The 23,174-nt window shown below is 39.4% G+C and overlaps 1 pseudogene across 1 annotated transcript; it reads right to left on the bottom strand.

Annotated features, from left to right (window-relative positions):
• Nucleotides 1-559: 559 nt before the first annotated feature.
• Pglyrp3-ps1 (peptidoglycan recognition protein 3, pseudogene 1) lies at nucleotides 560-16,700 on the bottom strand (annotated as a pseudogene). Its single transcript, XR_015676474.1, has 8 exons — nucleotides 16,578-16,700; nucleotides 14,598-14,799; nucleotides 12,329-12,447; nucleotides 11,618-11,704; nucleotides 5,159-5,224; nucleotides 3,751-3,949; nucleotides 1,395-1,513; nucleotides 560-738 (listed from the first exon to the last, which is right to left on the bottom strand). The product of XR_015676474.1 is annotated as a peptidoglycan recognition protein 3, pseudogene 1 (transcript).
• Nucleotides 16,701-23,174: the final 6,474 nt, after the last annotated feature.

Genomic DNA, 23,174 nt, shown 5'->3' with positions numbered 1-23,174 from the left:
GTGAAAAGAAATGTGAGGTTGTAAGAGATATAAAAAAACTCTAAAGGCAAAAACCCAACCACAGCATCACCAAAGGCAGGTGTTGGGGAATTCTGTCTCCTGTATAATGATAAAAGTTCTTTCCTCTGATAAGGAGAAATTGGTGGAGATTGGGGGTCAAAAGGACACAAAGGCTTTGGGTTCTCTTTCTCTCAGCTCAGCCAGGCCCAGCCAAGCACAGGTGGACCACAGACACTGTACAGTGCCTGCGAACACAGGTCTGCCATGCCTGGTTGGTCCTCAGTGCATTCCTAGGACAAGGCACAGATGACTGGAGACAGAGAATCCATTACAGACAAGTCACCACAGTCAGATTGAGTCTCTGAGTAGGTTACTGGTATTGTCTCCCAGGAGACCTTGAAGGATATCGATAAGAGAAGACTCTGTAATTGCTGCACAAGAAAGGGTAACTAAGTGAAACATTAAATAAAGGAGGGAACAGAGGTGCGAGCCAAGATGAGAGATAAGGACAGATTCCCACCAGGAGAAAGAGCATACTTAGATGGCACTGGGGTCTTTTTCAGTGCTTGAAGTGAGGCCATGTCTTGATGATGTTGTACAGTGCTTGTCCAGGGGACAGGATGTTAGACATATCACTGTGGCCCATTAGCAGGTAGTTGGAGGCCAGATACCCCATGGCCACAGCACACTGGATCAGGCTCTGGGCTGCCTCCAGTGAAGCTTCATTTGGAGGCTTTTCTGTAAAACACATTTACTGATGCCATTAAGATCTCAAAGCTGCTTGGCTATAGCAGTGACAAGTACCTAGATTCCATTCTTCCCATCTCTCATCTTATGCTTTGCCACAATCACCATAGCCAACAATTAATTAGGCACAAAATAAAGCCCAAACAGCTGTGTTTTCTGATTCCATCTGGCCAAAATTTCTTTAGAAAATTAAAAACTGGAATAGAACATATAACATAACATAAATTCTCAGTGTATGCAGAATGTGTAGTACACTGGATTTTTTTTATGCTATGTCATCACAGGCAATGATACATTCCTACATTATCACTATTGTTAGTAAGGAAGGGCATATATTTCTCAAATGGAATATCAAGTTTTCAAATGCACTCCTTTTTTTCTCTGTTGCTCCATGCTTACCTTGAATATAGACAGAAGGTGAAATGGAGTTTTGGACTGATGTAGATGAATTGGGGGCAAATATTCTATTTGGGATATGCTCCTAGTAGCAGTCATTCTTTACTGAGAATTTTCTTTAAATCTAAAATATTCTGCTGACCTACCATGTACTTCCAATGTCACAATACTGCCTCCATTTTTCCTATGCTTCCTGAGTATTCCACATGGTTCTTCATTAGACAGAATTCTCTGCCCTACTGATGTCTTACCTACAAAGTTTCCCATAAAGGCAATTCCAAGAGCAATATCATTGTATCCATAGGTGTGAGAGCCTTTGATAGTCCAGCCAACTCCGTCATATACTACACCATCTTGACCCACTAGGAAGCTAGGGTTGAGTAAAGGAAAACAAAGAAGTCAGTTTGAGGAGCACAATTTGCTTCAGCCACTCTAATCCTAAATCCATTCTTTCACCCATTTATCACATACTGTCCAGGTATTCCACATGTCCCAGTGTATAGAAATGCAGAAATGAAAAGCCAAAGCACAGCTTTGCACTTTGCATTCATCCCCAGTACTGAATCTAGCTCAGCCAAGATGACTGTGGAGCTCCTCAACCTTCTGAGCAATGGGTATTTTGAATATTGATACTCTGGTCCTGAAATGTTGTCCTCCATAGGCTGCATAGAGAATGCCCTCCTCAGTCTCTCTCCTTTACAGTTTTCTTTTTCAGGTGATTGCCATCTCACCTGCTTTCCCTGAACTACTGTGCTTCTTAAGACCCTATGCTTCATCCTTAGGACCCTGGTCTAGCTTTTGTCTTTCCACTGAGTATATTCACCCAGGCTAAACAATCATCAGCTCCCACGACTTCAACTATTTTCTGTAAAATCCAGTAGGTCTAGGAAAAAAACTTCTTACATTTCCTGTAGGCAGAAAATAAGGCATCTTAAATTCCCCATTTTCCCTATCAGAACCCCAATCAATGACTACCCACCAGTCATCCATTGTGTCTCCCATATTGCTTTTAAATTCTTCTATTACTTCCATCCAACAGCCACTGTCCAACTTCAACTTGATCATTGTAACAGTACTCTGCCAGGGGTCTTCCTTCCTTCAAGTCCACTCTTAAAATCATACCCAGGAGGCTGGAGAGATGGCTCCACTCTTGAGAACATTTAATGCTTTTGCATTGGACATGGATTTGGTTCCCAGCCCCCACATATCAGTTTACAACTATTTGTAACTCCAGTTACAGAGACTCCAACATCCTCTTCTGACCTCTGCAGGTATCAGTTATGCTTGTAGCATACATATACACTTGTAGGCAAAATACTCACATACATAAAATAAAATAAATACATAAATAAAAACTTTATTTTTTATTAAAAAGGGTGTGGCTTTCCATAGTCCCCAGTTCCCCTTCACATAAAGTTAGTTTTCATTAGCTTTACTTAATTCTACATAGTAGTCAGGCTCTTGCAGCCTGTACTCTCATACCCTTCTCTTGTAAATCCACTTTTAGGTTTGACTGTGCTGTGTTTTATTTCCTCAAGTATTCATGCTCTGTTTATATCTCAAGGTTTTGAATGTGCAGTTTTTTAACTATAACACTTCCTTTTGCCAAATACTCCCCCCCAACCCACACATACATTAATCATGTGCCATGAAAGATAGTCCTCTTCATTAACACTTCTCTGACACCTATCAACTCTCAAAAGATTTCTGGGCTCATTTTATCTGCGCTCAGATATTCTATCACTGTGCTTAACATTCTGCATTGTTATTGCTTATTGTTTTTCTAACTCTACAATTCAATGGCAGGTTTAAAAGTTGAGGAATAAGAATCAACTCAGCTGCTGTTTGCCAGTTTGTATTATCCAAATTTGTAGACCTTCCCTATTATCTGTTGTGATTATAGAATAGTCTATGAACAGTCCTGAAAAATAAAGCAGGTTCTCTCCTACATGTTAAGTGGTCTGGAAAGTCAGGTAAAGCTAGAACATTAGTGGCACACTGAAGAAGCATCCAAAACTAGACACAACGTTCATTTGTTAAATCCCTAATAAACAACTGAAGTTTATTGCTTTCTAACTCCAAGATCTACCTGTGAAAAACACAAGGAATCCTCTACATACCTTTTTCTGCTTAACTAAACTAAATGTTTCTTGAATATAATCCTGGCATGAAAGGAACCAGAAGAGAATATTGTATCTAACTCCCTGTCTTCAAACAGAAAATGTTTTCCCTACTATAGAGATGAGTCAAACGAGTCCAGAGAGGTTAAATTCCATGCTTGGTGAGTAGTAGAAGACTAACAAGATTCTAAAATCAGAGAAAACAAGTAGGACCTTCTTCCCTTTTCACTTGAACAGGCTATCTAAAAAGGCACATCTCTTCCTTGGGGTTCATAGTTTTGCTTTCTCGTTGCTTCTAATTCATTATTTGATTATGGTGATGTTCCCATTCACAATGGAGAACATGCCTGAGTGGTTAGGTACCCCAAGCTATGGCCTGAATTCTATTCAATCCATAATATTGCAAGAATAATGTATGGTACCTGTGTAAAAACACCACCAGCTCTGCTCTCCATGGCTCTGAGGAAACATGTCATTTTCCACTTACTGATGTTCAATGTTACAGAAATCTTGTTTGTCCATGTGAAAGGACTGTGTATCTCTCACACGAACCAAGCAGTCTACAGACTCATTGCAGCTTTCTCCAACAGTGTGGATGATAATGACAAATTTGGCTGGAAGATTCATCTGAGAGCAATGTGTCTCTCTGGCTTCCCAAGCAGTCCGTGGTATGATATTGGGGCATGCTATAACAAAGTGAAAAACCAAAGTGGATGAGAATTTGCTTTGGACTGTCATGAAAACAACATATAGCCAGAGGCTGGTTCACACAAAATGCTTGTGTCCTGCAAATATTAACGCCTTCTATTGTGAACTTCTAGAAGGAATCTGGAAAGGGCAGTTGACTGGATCAGAGGGTTTTAATGGCACAGAAACCAATATGAAAGCTGAAAGGAGCAGACTGGCTAAGCAGAGTCACAGCTGTATATTCTTCAAAACACAAGATACCTGTATGCTTATATGTGTGCCACATAATAAGGTAATATGTACAAAACAGCTTACTCTTTATCTTATCAAGTTTGTGTGGAAATATGAATTCTACAAAGAACTCATGTTACAGAATTATCATTATTGAAGAGAATACCAGCCCAAATGCAAAAACATTTTTGTAGAAATTTATAATATTAAAAAATGAAATTTAAAATATCACTGGATCTGAGAAAAAGGCTGTGTTAGCAGAAAGCTAACAACATACTGGAAGTGATTATTCATTTTATTGGTTTCAATTTAATGATCATTTTTCCAAAGTAGCACACCATTTTCACTATTCATTAGCATAAACATTATAATGTCAGTATTAGCTGTAAATTCCAAATTTCTTAGCACCATGGAAAAGGTTGGCTGTCTTTGAAAAGATAGGTGTGTGTGTGTGTGTGTGTATGTGTGTGTGTGTGTGTGTGTGTGTGTGTTCCCACAGTATATAAATATGTCTACTCCTTTTCCCTCTTCCTTTCCTCTCTTTCACCTATGCTGTCTAACACACTTCATTTGTATCTTGTATCTTGTTCATGTTTTGACTTTCCTCATTGAAGTGACTGTTCCTTGATGGTAGGAGTTTTGTCTTTTTTTAACTGATATATGGCAAATCTGAAGATTTATTGTTTCTTGTAGACTCAGTAAAAATATGAGTGTACACTTATTTATGGCAAGAATGGGTTCATGATAATAACATTTTGGTGAGTTGGATAGCCCTGGGAAAACCTGTTTCCTTAACTTCTCCAATTAATAGGGACATTTTCCAGTATTAAAATACTTTTCTAAATTTCCCAGTTTCATAGTTATGGCACATGTGAGATGTTCTAGATCCAAGAAACCCTTGGAAATCTAACAGGAGAACACTCCCAAATATATTTGGGGGTAATGCAATGCTGGGTATGTTAGGTTGAGAATCTGACCTTTTTTGGGTGTCTCTGAGTGTTGAGGAACTAAACAGGTTTCTTCTTTTAAAAGAAATGGCTGGAGACCCAACCGCCTGGTCAGGTGGGCACTCCTGAGGCTGCAGAGCGGAAGAGACCACCAACACTGCTCACCCCTGCCCACATCCCTGGCCCAAGAGGAAACTGTATAAGGCCTCTGGGCTCCCGTGGGGGAGCGGCAGGACCCCTGCCAGAGACACCGCCGGACCCTGAAGGAAACAGACCGGATAAACAGTTCTCTGCACCCAAATCCCGTGGGAGGGAGAGCTAAACCTTCAGAGAGGCAGACAAGCCTGGGAAACCAGAAGAGACTGCTCCCTGCACACACATCTCGGACGCCAGAGGAAAAAGCCAAAGACCATCTGGAACCCTGGTGCACTGAAGCTCCCGGAAGGGGCGGCACAGGTCTTCCTGGTTGCTGCCGCTGCAGAGAGCCCCTGGGCAGCACCCCACGAGCAAACCTGAGCCTCGGGACCACAGGTAAGACCAAATTTTCTGCTGCAAGAAAGCTGCCTGGTGAACTCAAGACACAGGCCCACAGGAACAGCTGAAGACCTGTAGAGAGGAAAAACTACACGCCCGAAAGCAGAACACTCTGTCCCCATAACTGACTGAAAGAGAGGAAAACAGGTCTACAGCACTCCTGACACACAGGCTTATAGGACAATCTAGCCACTGTCAGAAATAGCAGAACAAAGTAACACTAGAGATAATCTGATGGCGAGAGGCAAGCGCAGGAACCCAAGCAACAGAAACCAAGACTACATGGCATCATCGGAGCCCAATTCTCCCACCAAAACAAACATGGAATATCCAAACACACCAGAAAAGCAAGATCTAGTTTCAAAATCATATTTGATCATGATGCTGGAGGACTTCAAGAAAGACATGAACACACTTAGGGAAGCACAGGAAAACATTAATAAACAAGTAAAAGCCTACAGAGAGGAATCGCAAAAATCCCTGAAAGAATTCCAGGAAAACACAATCAAACAGTTGAAGGAATTAAAAATGGAAATAGAAGCAATCAAGAAAGAACACATGGAAACAACCCTGGATACAGAAAACCAAAAGAAGAGACAAGGAGCTGTAGATACAAGCTTCACCAACAGAATACAAGAGATGGAAGAGAGAATCTCAGGAGCAGAAGATTCCATAGAAATCATTGACTCAACTGTCAAAGATAATGTAAAGCGGAAAAAGCAACTGGTCCAAAACATACAGGAAATCCAGGACTCAATGAGAAGATCAAACCTAAGGATAATAGGTATAGAAGAGAGTGAAGACTCCCAGCTCAAAGGACCAGTAAATATCTTCAACAAAATCATAGAAGAAAACTTCCCTAACCTAAAAAAAGAGATACCCATAGACATACAAGAAGCCTACAGAACTCCAAATAGATTGGACCAGAAAAGAAACACCTCCCGTCACATAATTGTCAAAACACCAAACGCACAAAATAAAGAAAGAATATTAAAAGCAGTAAGGGAAAAAGGTCAAGTAACATATAAAGGGAGACCTATCAGAATCACACCAGACTTCTCGGCAGAAACTATGAAGGCCAGAAGATCCTGGACTGATGTCATACAGACCCTAAGAGAACACAAATGCCAGCCCAGGTTACTGTATCCAGCAAAACTCTCAATTAACATTGATGGAGAAACCAAGATATTCCATGACAAAACCAAATTTACACAATATCTTTCTAAAAATCCAGCACTACAAAGGATAATAAATGGTAAAGCCCAACATAAGGAGGCAAGCTATACCCTAGAAGAAGCAAGAAACTAATCGTCTTGGCAACAAAACAAAGAGAATGAAAGCACACAAACATAACCTCACATCCAAATATGAATATAACAGGAAGCAATAATCACTATTCCTTAATATCTCTCAATATCAATGGCCTCAACTCCCCAATAAAAAGACATAGATTAACAAACTGGATACACAACGAGGACCCTGCATTCTGCTGCCTACAGGAAACACACCTCAGAGACAAAGACAAACACTACCTCAGAGTGAAAGGCTGGAAAACAACTTTCCAAGCAAATGGTCAGAAGAAGCAAGCTGGAGTAGCCATTCTAATATCAAATAAAATCAATTTCCAACTAAAAGTCATCAAAAAAGATAAGGAAGGACACTTCATATTCATCAAAGGAAAAATCAACCAAGATGAACTCTCAATCCTAAATATCTATGCCCCAAATACAAGGGCACCTACATACGTAAAAGAAACCTTACTAAAGCTCAAAACACACATTGCACCTCACACAATAATAGTGGGAGATTTCAACACCCCACTCTCATCAATGGACAGATCATGGAAACAGAAATTAAACAGTGATGTAGACAGACTAAGAGAAGTCATGAGCCAAATGGACTTAACGGATATTTATAGAACATTCTATCCTAAAGCAAAAGGATATACCTTCTTCTCAGCTCCTCATGGTACTTTCTCCAAAATTGACCATATAATTGGTCAAAAAACGGGCCTCAACAGGTACAGAAAGATAGAAATAATCCCATGCGTGCTATCGGACCACCACGGCCTAAAACTGGTCTTCAATAACAATAAGGGAAGAATGCCCACATATACGTGGAAATTGAACAATGCTCTACTCAATGATAACCTGGTCAAGGAAGAAATAAAGAAAGAAATTAAAAACTTTTTAGAATTTAATGAAAATGAAGATACAACATACTCAAACTTATGGGACACAATGAAAGCTGTGCTAAGAGGAAAACTCATAGCGCTGAGTGCCTGCAGAAAGAAACAGGAAAGAGCATATGTCAGCAGCTTGACAGCACACCTAAAAGCTCTAGAACAAAAAGAAGCAAATACACCCAGGAGGAGTAGAAGGCAGGAAATAATCAAACTCAGAGCTGAAATCAACCAAGTAGAAACAAAAAGGACCATAGAAAGAATCAACAGAACCAAAAGTTGGTTCTTTGAGAAAATCAACAAGATAGATAAACCCTTAGCCAGACTAACGAGAGGACACAGAGAGTGTGTCCAAATTAACAAAATCAGAAATGAAAAGGGAGACATAACTACAGATTCGGAGGAAATTCAAAAAATCATCAGATCTTACTATAAAAACCTATATTCAACAAAACTTGAAAATCTTCAGGAAATGGACAATTTCCTAGACAGATACCAGGTACCGAAGTTAAATCAGGAACAGATAAACCAGTTAAACAACCCCATAACTCCTAAGGAAATAGAAGCAGTCATTAAAGGTCTCCCAACCAAAAAGAGCCCAGGTCCAGACAGGTTTAGTGCAGAATTCTATCAAACCTTCATAGAAGACCTCATACCAATATTATCCAAACTATTCCACAAAATTGAAACAGATGGAGCCCTACCGAATTCCTTCTACGAAGCCACAATTACTCTTATACCTAAACCACACAAAGACACAACAAAGAAAGAGAACTTCAGACCAATTTCCCTTATGAATATCGACGCAAAAATACTCAATAAAATTCTGGCAAACCGAATTCAAGAGCACATCAAAACAATCATCCACCATGATCAAGTAGGCTTCATCCCAGGCATGCAGGGATGGTTTAATATACGGAAAACCATCAACGTGATCCATTATATAAACAAACTGAAAGAACAGAACCACATGATCATTTCATTAGATGCTGAGAAAGCATTTGACAAAATTCAACACCCCTTCATGATAAAAGTCCTGGAAAGAATAGGAATTCAAGACCCATACCTAAACATAGTAAAAGCCATATACAGCAAACCAGTTGCTAACATTAAACTAAATGGAGAGAAACTTGAAGCAATCCCACTAAAATCAGGGACTAGACAAGGCTGCCCACTCTCTCCCTACTTATTCAATATAGTTCTTGAAGTTCTAGCCAGAGCAATCAGACAACAAAAGGAGATCAAAGGGATACAGATCGGAAAAGAAGAGGTCAAAATATCACTATTTGCAGATGACATGATAGTATATTTAAGTGATCCCAAAAGTTCCACCAGAGAACTACTAAAGCTGATAAACAACTTCAGCAAAGTGGCTGGGTATAAAATTAACTCAAATAAATCAGTTGCCTTCCTCTATACAAAAGAGAAACAAGCCGAGAAAGAAATTAGGGAAATGACACCCTTCATAATAGACCCAAATAATATAAAGTACCTCGGCGTGACTTTAACCAAGCAAGTAAAAGATCTGTACAATAAGAACTTCAAGACACTGAGGAAAGAAATTGAAGAAGACCTCAGAAGATGGAAAGATCTCCCATGCTCATGGATTGGCAGGATCAATATAGTAAAAATGGCCATTTTACCAAAAGCAATCTACAGATTCAATGCAATCCCCATCAAAATACCAATCCAATTCTTCAAAGAGTTAGACAGAACAATTTGCAAATTCATCTGGAATAACAAAAAACCCAGGATAGCTAAAGCTATCCTCAACAATAAAAGGACATCAGGGGGAATCACTATCCCTGAACTCAAGCAGTATTACAGAGCAATAGTGATAAAAACTGCATGGTATTGGTACAGAGACAGACAGATAGACCAATGGAATAGAATTGAAGACCCAGAAATGAACCCACACACCTATGGTCACTTGATTTTTGACAAAGGAGCCAAAACCATCCAATGGAAAAAAGATAGCATTTTCAGCAAATGGTGCTGGTTCAACTGGAGGGCAACATGTAGAAGAAAGCAGATCGATCCATGCTTATCACCCTGTACAAAGCTTAAGTCCAAGTGGATCAAGGACCTCCACATCAAACCAGACACACTCAAACTAATAGAAGAAAAACTAGGGAAGCATCTGGAACACATGGGCACTGGAAAAAATTTCCTGAACAAAACACCAATGGCTTATGCTCTAAGATCAAGAATCGACAAATGGGATCTCATAAAACTGCAAAGCTTCTGTAAGGCAAAGGACACTGTGGTTAGGACAAAACGGCAACCAACAGATTGGGAAAAGATCTTTACCAATCCTACAACAGATAGAGGTCTTATATCCAAAATATACAAAGAACTCAAGAAGTTAGACCGCAGGGAAACAAATAACCCTATTAAAAAATGGGGTTCAGAGCTAAACAAAGAATTCACAGCTGAGGAATGCCGAATGGCTGAGAAACACCTAAAGAAATGTTCAACATCTTTAGTCATAAGGGAAATGCAAATCAAAACAACCCTGAGATTTCACCTCACACCAGTGCGATTGGCTAAGATCAAAAACTCAGGTGACAGCAGATGCTGGCGAGGATGTGGAGAAAGAGGAACACTCCTCCATTGTTGGTGGGATTGCAGACTGGTAAAACCATTCTGGAAATCAGTCTGGAGGTTCCTCAGAAAATTGGACATTGAACTGCCTGAGGATCCAGCTATACCTCTCTTGGGCATATACCCAAAAGATGCCTCAACATATAAAAGAGACACGTGCTCCACTATGTTCATCGCAGCCTTATTTATAATAGCCAGAAAATGGAAAGAACCCAAATGCCCTTCAACAGAGGAATGGATACAGAAAATGTGGTACATCTACACAATGGAATATTACTCAGCTATCAAAAACAACGACTTTATGAAATTCGTAGGCAAATGGTTGGAACTGGAAAATATCATCCTGAGTGAGCTAACCCAATCACAGAAAGACATACATGGTATGCACTCATTGATAAGTGGCTATTAGCCCAAATGCTTGAATTACCCTAGATCCCTAGAACAAACGAAACTCAAGACGGATGATCAAAATGTGAATGCTTCACTCCTTCTTTAAATGAGGAAAAAGAATACCCTTGGCAGGGAAGGGAGAGGCAAAGATTAAAACAGAGACTGAAGGAACACCCATTCAGAGCCTGCCCCACATGTGGCCCATACATATACAGCCACCCAATTAGACAAGATGGATGAAGCAAAGAAGTGCAGACCGATAGGAGCCGGATGTAGATCTCTCCTGAGAGACACAGCCAGAATACAGCAAATACAGAGGCGAATGCCAGCAGCAAACCACTGAACTGAGAATAGGTCCCCTATTGAAGGAATCAGAGAAAGAACTGGAAGAGCTTGAAGGGGCTCGAGACCCCAAAAGTACAACAATGCCAAGCAACCAGAGCTTCCAGGGACTAAGCCACTACCTAAAGACTATACATGGACTGACCCTGGACTCTGACCCCATAGGTAGCAATGAATATCCTAGTAAGAGCACCAGTGGAAGGGGAAGCCCTGGGTCCTGCTAAGACTGAACCCCCAGTGAACTAGTCTATGGGGGGAGGGCGGCAATGGGGGGAGGGTTGGGAGGGGAACACTCATAAGGAAGGGGAGGGGGGAGGGGGATGTTTGCCCGGAAACCGGGAAAGGGAATAACACTCGAAATGTATTTAAGAAATACTCAAGTTAATAAAAAAAAAATTGAAAAAAAAATTGAAAAAAAAAAAAAAGAAATGGCTGAATGTACTTGGGTGACAGGTAGCCATTCAGGATGGCAAGGAAGATCAGGTCCTCTGTAGCTGATAGAGCCACCGGACTGAGGCTGCTTCCTTCATGGGAGTAATATGAAATAAAAACTGCTAGTAAGAAACTGCATGCTGGACAGCACCCACAGTGATGGCAAATCTCTATCAGACCTGAGTGACTAGTGGACAGGAAGCAAAAAGATAGGCAGAAAGAAATCTAAGCAACCACAATTAAGATCCTATTCAAAGGGCCAAACATGGACTAATTTTTTTCTTGTTATTGACAAATTAACCTTCAACATCATCCCTCCCCTCTATTATGCTCTGATTGAGGGTGGAGGATCATATAAACTACTTCAAATTCTTTGCTTTGCCTACTAGTCTCTGTCTTTATCAATACAAAATACTAAAGGAAGAAATAATCCATGCTTAAGTACTTCTGTCAACTAACATATTAGTAGCAGATGACTTCAGATTTCATTGGCCATAACTATGAGCTCCATGTAAGGGGCAGTTTCAGCAACAAGTATAGACCATAGATGAGGAAAAATCTGAAGGTCATAGAGTGCAACAGCAGAAAGGATTTCCAGAACCAGTGATTATCAGGGATGACAAATACAATGTAGGCTACAAAGATATAAGCATTGGCAAAAGAAAGTAGAGGAAGCAGATAGGCCACTTTCTGAGTCTGGAGGAAATTAGCATTACCTATCTTACTGCCAAAGAAGGCAATGCCCAGGGAAACATTATTGTAGCCTTGAGTGTGCAAACCTTGGACATGCCAACCTACACCTTCATATACCTTGCCATCATTCCCAACCAGGAAGCTGCCAAGGAAAAATAAAGATTTAGTGGTAAACCTTTTTATGAAGAAAATTCAGCAAGCAGCCAACCATTGAACCATTGAAAGGGGTCCCCATTGAGAAGATAGATAAAGGACTAAAGCAACTGAAGAGCAACCGCATAAGGACAACAATATCGACAAGCCAGATCTCCACCCAAAGAGTACACATGGAAAGACCCATGGCTCCAGCTGCATATGTAGCAGAGGATACCCTTGTTGGGCACCAATGGGAGAACAAGCCCTTGGTCCTGCCAAAGCTGGAACCCCCAGTGTAGGGGAATTTCAGATCAGTGATGCAGGAAGGGGTGGGTGGTTGGGGGGGAGCACCCTCATAGAAGAAGGGGCAGGGGAGATAGGACAGGGGGTTTATGAATGGGAAACATGGAAAGGGGGATAATCTTAGAAATATAAATAAGAAATATCCAATAAAAATAGAAAATTCATTTCCCCAAAGCAGTCCTAGAGGCTCATAAAAGAACGAACTTTCAATAACATAACAATGGGGACCAGGTAATTTTAGACCTTCTAAAGAAATAGGAATATATTTAAGTTTTGGTTTTGACTTAAGATTGCATATGTTTTTCACATGAAATCCCCCTTAGATTACGTGTGTTTCTCAGTTAAGAAGTACTCATTTCATTTAAAGTAGAATTTGAATGCATGACTTTCCAGTGTCTAAGGACAATTAATTCCATCTTTTCAAGTGCCTGCTAGTTAATTCATTATATTGTTATTATTATTTGGGATAGGCAGGCTTTGAAACATGCTCTCGGCCTTTTAAAGAGACTTGCCTGGAACTTACTGCAGAGCCTAAAGCTGGCCTTTAAGTCATGGCAATCCTCCTGCTATAGATTCGTAAGAGTTGTGATTACAATTATTCATCCCTACACCCAGCTGAATACATCATATTTTTTGTCTCTGTTTTTAACTATAAGACCAAGCACTCGAGTATTCTCTAAAACAAGCAACCTGAAATCAAGAGTTTCTTTATACTGACTCCTCACAGATTCATGCAGGTTATTAATCACAAAAGGTTTTTTGTTTCATTTTTGTTTGATTTAATATCATGTTTAAATTCTTTTATTCTACTATTTTTAAAAATTTCTGTCCATTCTGCCTCTCTCTAGTTTTTAATCCAAGCTTGAAAATGATGTTTCATGACTCTTGCTATATAGAACCTTCTACTAGATTGTGAATTTCAGAGCAAACTCAACAAAGAAAGAACAATTTCCAAGGTTAAGTAATGCCCCTGCTCCAAGTCAGGCTTTTTCCTTTTTTCTGAGATCCTTTGGAAGCATGCCCACCACTGTTCTGCTTTTTGATGTTTCCCGTAGTACATCTGTTATTTCTTCAGAGACCTTGATTGGATACTTCAGATCTTATTTCTATTTGCGTTTTAAATTCTCCATGTCTACTCTTTCTTCTTCATATAATGGTGAGCTTTCTTATTCTTGAGGTTAATGAGAAAAACCTTCAATAGACCCCTTAAATAAATACTCACTGTACAATGCAAAAATCTTCTATGCCTCACACTCATTTTAACACATGGTTTCTTCCTTATCATTCCCCATGCCCACTCATCCCCTTGTCATATCCAGTGGTCATTCAGGGTAGTAAATGGGAAAATGCTTCATGCAACTGAGCCCTGACTGGAAGCAAATAAGAGTGGGCTATATCAACACACAGTTTTGACATAATTCTGAATCCATTCCCTTTGCTTTGTGCTACTTTAAACATATTCTTTGGATTCCATAGACTGTAGCATTTTCATTTAGTTAATGAAGAGGGTAACCCTTCTCTTCCACACTGCTACCAGTTGGGTGATAGCAATGAAGACCCTTGTGATCTATCATGCTGGGTGTTTCCAGGGCTGGCAGCACTTAGTACATAACTTTCTGTGTGTCCTTTCATGGTCTTTCAGAGTAAAAGAACCTTTGAATACAGAGCTTAGAGTTGTTCTTCCAAATTGTTGTTCTGGATTTGTTTTTAAATTCTTTTTTGCTAACACTCTTTTGTCAGAAACACAGCACAAATGAAGCTCTGAAAATAGAAGCTATTGAATAAGAAAAACAAGGAGAATGCTTCAAGAAGTAACATTAAGCATGTGCTTTGGAGATCTCACCAGTCTCTTACTTGAAAGCCACATCATACCAGCCTTTGTTTTGGACATAATGGGACTGTAGAAGCCACACCACCTGGCTGCAGGAGGTCTAATCTTGGCATTGCATCCTGGTAACCTGCTCTATGATGAGGTAGGGCACAGGCAGGCTCAGTCGGACTCTGCAGGTGAGTCAACTTGCTCCCCACACTTTTCGGGAAACTATGGTAGGACTGCCTGTAAGAGGGACCACAGAACAGCATGTAACAGATCCTACTGAAGTCACTAACCCACTATTTATGGTGTATGTAAGTCTTAAAAGGAGCTACTCCACCCAAAACCTTCTATTTTCATCTCTATAGCCCAGTCTGGACCAGAACTCATTCAAATCTCTTCTCTCTGTTAAATTGCCTGTTTTGTAGGAGCAACTGCTGAAATTATGAACCTCTTTGTATCTTTAGGAATGGAGCATAAGAAATATGGGATATAAGGACTCAAGAAAGAGCCTAGAGAAAATGATCTTGATTAAATTGTCTAAACTATGGAGTCCTGTGGTCAGCACAGTGATTCATATATTTCTGTCTCAAGGAATAATGTGTTTCATACATCTGTTAATTTTGGTTAAGATAATGGCAATCTTAGTTTGTGCTACTTAGTGTGTATGCATGTTTCTGTTGGTAGTTATGCATGTAACTCAGGGAAAGCAATGCTGTTCTAATTAGGGGTGAGGGAAGGCTTCGGTGCTGCTAGAGGGTGGGTTGAACAAAAGTGGATATAATTAAGGTTACTCTAGGGCAGGATACTGAGAAAATAAATCCCACAGCACCCTGGGAAATAAAGACCAGTCATCATCCAGAAAGTAGTCATATACAAAGCAGAACTAGCCAACTGACTGAGGCCTAGTACCAACTCATTTACACATATAGGCAAGTTACTTCCTCATCAGTCCTTTGTATCCTTATCCACAAAATGAAAAGATTAACTACGTACTCTTTGATTTGTGAGTTTCTCCAGCACTAATTTCATGCAATCTAGTAGCATGTCTACTTAAGATTAGAAGGTCAAGAAATAACTATGTTATCACAGAAATGTGAAAATATGCTCAGCATCAGAATGATCAAACTCTAATCCATTTAATTCAACAAAATTCACTTATATTTTCTTCATGTTTAATCACTTTGTAAAATAATAAGACACATCGAGATGCTGTAAAGGCAGCAGCGTTTCACTAACAATTATTATTCATAAATGTTAATTTGTACTGGGTGTAACTATGATGATGATGGTGATGGTGACAATAATGACAAAGACAAGATGGTGAGACAATTAGAGGTATAAATTACCTCATATTCATTATTTGAACACTGTGTTAAACCTTTATAATCAAACTGACTAGATGTAGAATCATTGAAGAGACAAAGCTCTAATGTTGTCTATAGGGGATTATCCAGATTGGGTTAGTTAAACTGGGAAACATCTGCCCTTAATTTAGGTAGCACATTCCATTATCTGGGGGACCAGAATGAATAAGAGGAAGTAGAGCACCAGCATTAACTACTCTTTGCATTACAGATGTGGAAACAAAGTGACCAAATACCCTAAGTTCCTGCCACCATGTTTTCTGAACATTTTGGTATATGTACATACATGCATACGTACATACAATCATACATCATGGAACTACAAGCCAAAATAAACCTTTTTTCCAATATTTTGTTATAGAAAAGTAATCAATACATTAACTAATTAATTCACTAATATCAATTCTAAGAAGTGGTTGGTTGGTATACTCTTTATTTTATGAAATCAAATAAGGATCATATATTAATTTGTGCATGGTTGAAAAAAATCACAACAGCTGGCAGTACTGGAAGTTGGTCAATTCCTGAGCAGTACCACAAGTTTCAAATCTATACATGTTGTAGCAAAGACAATATTGGTAACATTTTTGCTAAATGAAAACAGTTGTGTGTACCTAAAAAAAAGCACTTTTGATAAGAAGAAAGAAAACTTACCACAGGCTACAAGACTCAGAGCAGAGAAGGCAAGAAGCCTGTGCAGCATCTTCAAATGGTCCCAAGACACCACCATGAAGTCTGATAGTCAGTCCTGGAGGGAGCTGGCCTTGGAGAACACTGACAGTTAAAATGACTATGCTAACTGCATAGCACCCTGTTTGTTTCTCCACTCCCTGGCTCACTTCTGAGGACCAGCACATGGCTCAGGCTTCCCACAGGTATCTGGAGATGACAGTTGTTCCATAATGTGCAGATCCTATTGTATGTATCTAGCAGGCCCCCTCCACACCCACATTCTGCAGGTTCTTTGCAGTGGATGTAGCTGATACTGAGACTTTCACAGTGGACAAAGGAAACTATGTCTAAAGTCCTTCACTAGTAGTAGTAACGGCTTTGTATAAATTCTTTCTGTATAAATTCATTTCTCATGCTACAGTTTATATTTATCTCTTACAAAATTCCCTATAAGACAAAATTCCTGTAAGACTCTTCTTTTTTCTGAGAAAAATACTAAGAAGCACTAAATGATAAAGAGGGACAGGTTTGGGCTCTATCACTGGCACCACTGGACAATCAGATGTATGGAAAGCCATAGATTCAAGTTCCACATTCTAAATCGCTGAGGAATGATCAATCAACCACTACTCTAATGTGAAGATAACAACCAGCTCTTTCCATTCACTGATCACATTCTGTGGTCCAAATAATGTGTGAAGACTCTTTATTCACTTCATGAAGCCTCAACATGACCTGTGAAAGCATTAATTCATATATTTGAAATTCCCAGTGAGTGTGGTCAGAGACTGCCCCTCTTAGCCAGACCTGTCACATTCTAAAGCCTCCACTGGAAACCCAAATTGCTGCCTTTGTTTCTGTTGGTAGATATTCTCAGCAGGGACTAAGCTATAAAGTACAGGATTATTTTGATTCTCCCCAGATCCAAGAATCTTTTCCACTCTTGTAGGCAGTACTTACTCACACTTAGTATAAAATGTCCACTCCCTTGGTTGTGAACTCAGTCATCTATCGCTTCTCGGCCTTTTGGCTAAGATCAAGTGTGAACTCAGTCATCAACTTTCCTCAATTGAGAAACAACGCAGGAAATGTTGAAGTGAAATCATATAGTCATCACCTGCTGTTTGAACACTACACTTGATTCCAACGGATAGAAATTTTTAACATTACAGCTTAAGAACTGAGCAAAGGCTTCTAGATCAATAAGCACACACATAATCAAATAACACACAAGATCCCATTAATTCAGCAAACTTTTCTTTAGCTAACCTTCCCCAGAGGAGCACATCACAGTGGGTCATGCAACTCATATACACCTGAGGGAAATTCAACCTCTTCATTAGCAAAATGAAAGGCAAGAACCAACTTGCCCATGATGGGAGCCCTGCCAACTCATCTCCCAGAAAAGGATCTGCCTTCTGAAAACTACTGGAAAACATTGTCAGTCATGCTTAAGAGGAAACTTGGATCCTGGTCATGTAACTTTTCTGCTTCTCTAACTGTAAATATTAATGCCACAAGCCATACCTTGACCTTGTCAAATCACATACTTGAACTGTGAATGATGAAAACAGGCCGGATATTGCAGGCCACTGAACTTGTGGCCTTTCTTGCTACTACCCAATTTCCAATTTCAAGTTGACAGCACAGGTTGAAACCTGGCTTGCATTGTGGTGCATCCTCTATATACATAAAATAAAAGGTAGGGAATGTTTCAAGGCTTGAAAGACAAGGAAGAAGTTGTGTTGAGGCAAATCCAAAACCGACAGCCTTTGAAAGAAGATAAAGGAGTGCTAGTTCCTAATTTATCTAGACAGATGGAAGACTTGGAGGACAGCTTAAACAAGATGTATAAAGATAAATTCATTCACCACATTTAAATGGTTCCGCATGGTTTTAGCCTCTTAAAGAAAGGGTATTTGGAAAACATTCACATTCAGAAATACCTGAGTACTTTGTGATGTCCCAATCCAACAGGGTAGATTGTAATCCTTTCTCCCCTTATTGTGTGCAGATTTTCTTCTTTAGTCTTGTCCTCCAGTCCCTGCTTCTTCTCTATCAGGTGTCTCCTTCTGCAGCCTTTGTTTTCTGTAGCTCTAGAAGGCACACCTTCCCTGGTTCTCAGTCTCTGCTTCCCGAAGAGAAGCTGACAGGGAGAGGTTTCCCTAACAAAAGAGACAGGGGTTTAAGGCTCAGTGATGCTTCAATATACTGAGATGAATTCAAATGAAATAAGACTGGGACCTACAGTAAGTACCTGGGGAAAACCCTGTGAATAAACTGAGTTTCCTCCTCCCTAGGGAAGACCTAGATTGCCACATCCTTTAGAGTGTCTGCTCAATAGCATCATTCAATAAGACCTGTCAAACTGGGTCTGCCACACAGAAAGGAAAAATAGGTTTGAAGGACCACAAACTGCTACCTAGACAGAGACTAGTTCTCTATGGCATATTCTAGGTGTAGAGATTGAAACAGATGAAATGTATACTTACTGTCCAGGAATTAGGACCAGGTCCTAATTTGATCAGGTAATAATATGCATGTTCTATTTTTGCTTTGCTTTCTTCTATGCTTAAATGTTTCCTCTCTTGTGACCACAACATAGCTTACAAACACATCAAGACAGTTGCTTCAATGTATGCACTTGCAGAAATGAGCCCTTAACAAAAATATTTCCTTTAAAAGAAGCCCTCCCTTTGGGTGGCCTGAAATTATAGACCTTATACTTGAAAGGCAATAGTTTTTCCACAATTTTGGATCTGAGTAGAAGAGTGTTAATTAAAATGAATTATATACCCTTCATCCTTATAAATACATCATCAGTTAAGAAATACATCCTTTGCAAAGCATTTCCACATTCACCACTGGATGTCACTAGAGTATACTGTTATCTCTGTCAGAATGACTCTGAGCTTTACTTGCGTAAAGGGTATCATGAATAACTGTGTTAACTTCTAGTCACATTTAAGGTATCTGAAATCTAGAGAAAGCTCGTCATGACATAATATTTAAAATAATTGAAATCACATATGCAAAGGTGAAGGTCTTATCATGGCACTGAACTCACAGGATACATGATGTTTGACACTCTTATTTTCTTTTCTGGTCTGTTTCCTCAGCTGCCAGATGGAAATGGAAACATTTACATAATTGTCATGAAGTTTCAAGAACTCTGAAAGTGTGTGCATGTAGAGAGGGTTACACAAAGCTGTTTCACCCATGGCAGGGGCTTGTAGTTGGATGCTGCCTCTGAGGCTGTGCTCTTGTTGATTTAGGTCACAGGTATGCTTCCTTCTGCCATTCTCCATCCTCCCTAGCACCAACTTGCCTGTTAAAATTTGGGGCTTTTAGGGGAAACCCATCCAATCAAAAGGACATTTTAGATATGCTAATAAGGAAATACAAAATACTAAGGACTACATTCCTTAGACTCCTGGGATTCAATATTCATCTGTCTAACATATAGTTAGTGAGCAACTACTGCACAGAAGATGAATATTCAGCAATAGAAAAATAGGTAAGTTCCCTGAAACTGCAAAGAGTACTTTACAGGGCTGGGTGTGGTGGTGTTACTGCAGTCTCAATCCCTTCATTCATTAGCACTTTCAGAGTGGTGATATATCAGTGTTACCATTACTTTTTAATGCACTTACTTTAATACTCTATTAGAAGAAGTGTCTCTAGCATTTTTTTGATTATATTCTTTTTATAGGAAAGGCAGAACAGGGTTTTCCTCCTTGTTAACTTTCAAGCCTTTAATTCAAGGAGTGGATTCAAATGTCTCCCAGCATTTTCTGAATGAGTCCACTTTTAGTTTTTATGTCATCATGAACAAAATGTTTTACAATTAATGAGTTTAGACTTACAGATGATGTTGTTGATGTGAGAATTGTTCCATTCAAATTAGGTGTTGAAGTTCTCAAACTAGACAGTATAAATCTCCCAATTGCTTTTTATCCAATTTGATAAATATTTGACAGCTATATTCAGCAGTTCTCAACTTGTGAGTCATGCCCCCTATGGGAAAACTCTATCTTAAATGTATTTGCATTATGATTCATAATAATAGCAAAATTAGATTTGAAGTAGCAACAAAAATAATTTTATAGTTGGGGTCACCACATCATGAGAACTGTATTGAAGGATAGCAGCATTAGGAAGATTGAGAATCACAATAAGGCCCTTATTGCTCCCTGATATATAAAATGTTTCTGTTCTATGGTAACTTCTCCACTCTTGAAATTGGCTCTTTCTCCAAGAAACATTGATTCTTTTTTTTTTTTTTTTACTGGAAGGTGCCACCAAATGATCACGATTTTGGTAATAATGTTTATTTGATGTTGAGGATGCTCTAGACACATCAATTTGAACCATTCAATTTGGGTAAAAAAATCTTTAAATAACATTTTAAGACTTACATTTTGTGCAGTTTTTCGATTCTTTTGTCTTGCATTATTATATAAGGTTAATGGGTTTAATATAATTTTTAAAGGAATAAAATTAAAACTTAGTTTGACTTGTCTTACTGCTCTAGAAATGTGGGGATGATGTGCTGGGTTGGCACAGGATTCCAGGTAGGAGTATGGACTTGGCATAGGCAAGACAGCAGGAAATTTATCAGGTTAGAACATTGTGAGAGAAAGAATTCAGAGAGAGGGCAGGGCATGTGAGGCTTGCACTGTCAGACAGGATTCTGTTTTCTAGTCACTCTATTGGTTTAAGATTTTTGGTGAGTGGGCTGAGACGATTGATATTCACACTTATTATTGAAACGTATATATTGCTCCCCTTTCTTTTGTTGGCTTTGGGAAAACTTGGAATGAGTTAAAGCAGGACTCAGAGTTGAAAGTAGTTCAGAAGACTGATAATCTCTGGCCATTAAACATTCTAACTATGCTGAATGCTGAAGCTGCTGATTTCTAGAAGAAAAAAAAAACAAATAAAAAAACAAAAAATGGAAGAAACAATAGGATCTCTTTACTTAATTTTATGCTCTTAAGCTACTGGTGTTAATCACCCAAGCCAGTGGGGTTTTGTTTGTTTGTTTGTTTGTTTTTAATATTTGTTTGTTTGTTTAATGGATATTTTTATTTACAATTCAAATGTCATCCCCTTTCCAGGTTTCCCACCAATAGCTGCCTTATCCAATACCCTCCCTGTTCTTCTACGAGGCTGTTCCCCCCACCCACCGACCCATTCACACCTTGCCCTGACATTCCCCTACCCTGGGGGATTCCAGACTTGGCAGGACCAAGGTCTTCTCCTCTCATTGGTGCCCAACAAGGCCATCCTCTACTATATATGCAGCAGGAGTCATGGGTCTGTCCATGAGTAATCTTTGGGTGGTGGTTTAGTCCCTAGGAGCTCTAGTTGGTCGTTATTGTTGTTCGTATGGGGTTGCAAACTCCTTCAGTTCCTTCAATCCTTTCTCTAACTCCTCCAACGGACTCCATTCTCTTTCGAAAATTGGCTTCTAGCATTCGGCACCATATTTGCCATGCTCTAGCAGAGGCTTTCAGGAAACAGATATATAAGGCTCTTGTCTACATGCACTTCTTGGCAACAGCAATGTTGACTGTGTTTGGTGGCTCTATGTATATGGGCTGGATCCTCAGGTGGGGCAGGCACTGAATGGCCATTCCTTCAGTCTCTGATCCAAACTTTGTCTAAACATCTCTTATGAATATTTTTGATCCCCCTTTTAGAATGACTGAGGTATCGAACTTTGGTCATTCTTCTTCTTGAGCTTCATGTATCTGTGGATTGTATCTTGGGTAATATGAGCTTTTGGGCTAATATCCACTTATCAGTGAGTGAATACCATGTTTATTTAATTTTTTTGTTATTGGATTGCATCACTCAGGATGATATTTTCTAGTTATATCCTTTTGTTTATGAATTTCATGAAGTCATTGTTTTTAATAGCTGAGTAATACTTGTTTGTGTAGATGTAGCACATTTTCTGTATCTATTCCTCTGTTGAAGGTCATCTGGGTTGTTTCCATCTTATGGCTATTATAAATAAGGTTGCTATGAACATAGAGGAACATGTATCTTCGTTATATGTTGGAGCATCTTTTGAATGTATGCCCAGGAGTGGTATAGCTGGATCCTCAGGTAGTCAGTCCTATGTCCAATTTCATGAGGAACCTCTAGACTGATTTCCAGAGTTGTACCAGTCTACCATTCCACAAGCATGGAGAAGTGTTTTTCTTTCTCTACATCCTCACCAGCACCTGTTTTCACCTGAATTTTTAATCTTAGCCATTCTGACTGGTATGAGGTGGAATCTAAGGGTTGTTTTGATTTGCATTACCCTGATGACTAAGGGTATTGGACATTTCTTTAGGAACTTCTCAGCCATTCAATATTCCTCAGTTGAGAATACTTTGTTTAGATCTGTACCCCATTTTTAAACAGGGCTATTTGGCTCTTTGGAGTCTAACTTCTTCGTATATATTGGATATAAGCCTTCTATCAGATGTAGAATTGGTAAAGATCATTTCCCACTCTGATGGTTGCCATTTTGTCCTAATGACAATGTCCTTTGCCTTACGGAAACTTTGCAGTTTTATGAAG

This window comes from Rattus norvegicus, chromosome 2 (genome assembly GCF_021556685.1).
Source record: "Rattus norvegicus strain SHRSP/BbbUtx chromosome 2, alternate assembly SHRSP_T2T, whole genome shotgun sequence".
Classification (NCBI taxonomy): Eukaryota; Metazoa; Chordata; class Mammalia; order Rodentia; family Muridae; genus Rattus; species Rattus norvegicus.
Note: the sequence above shows the minus strand (reverse complement) of the source record. Positions and strands in the feature narration are given on the sequence as shown.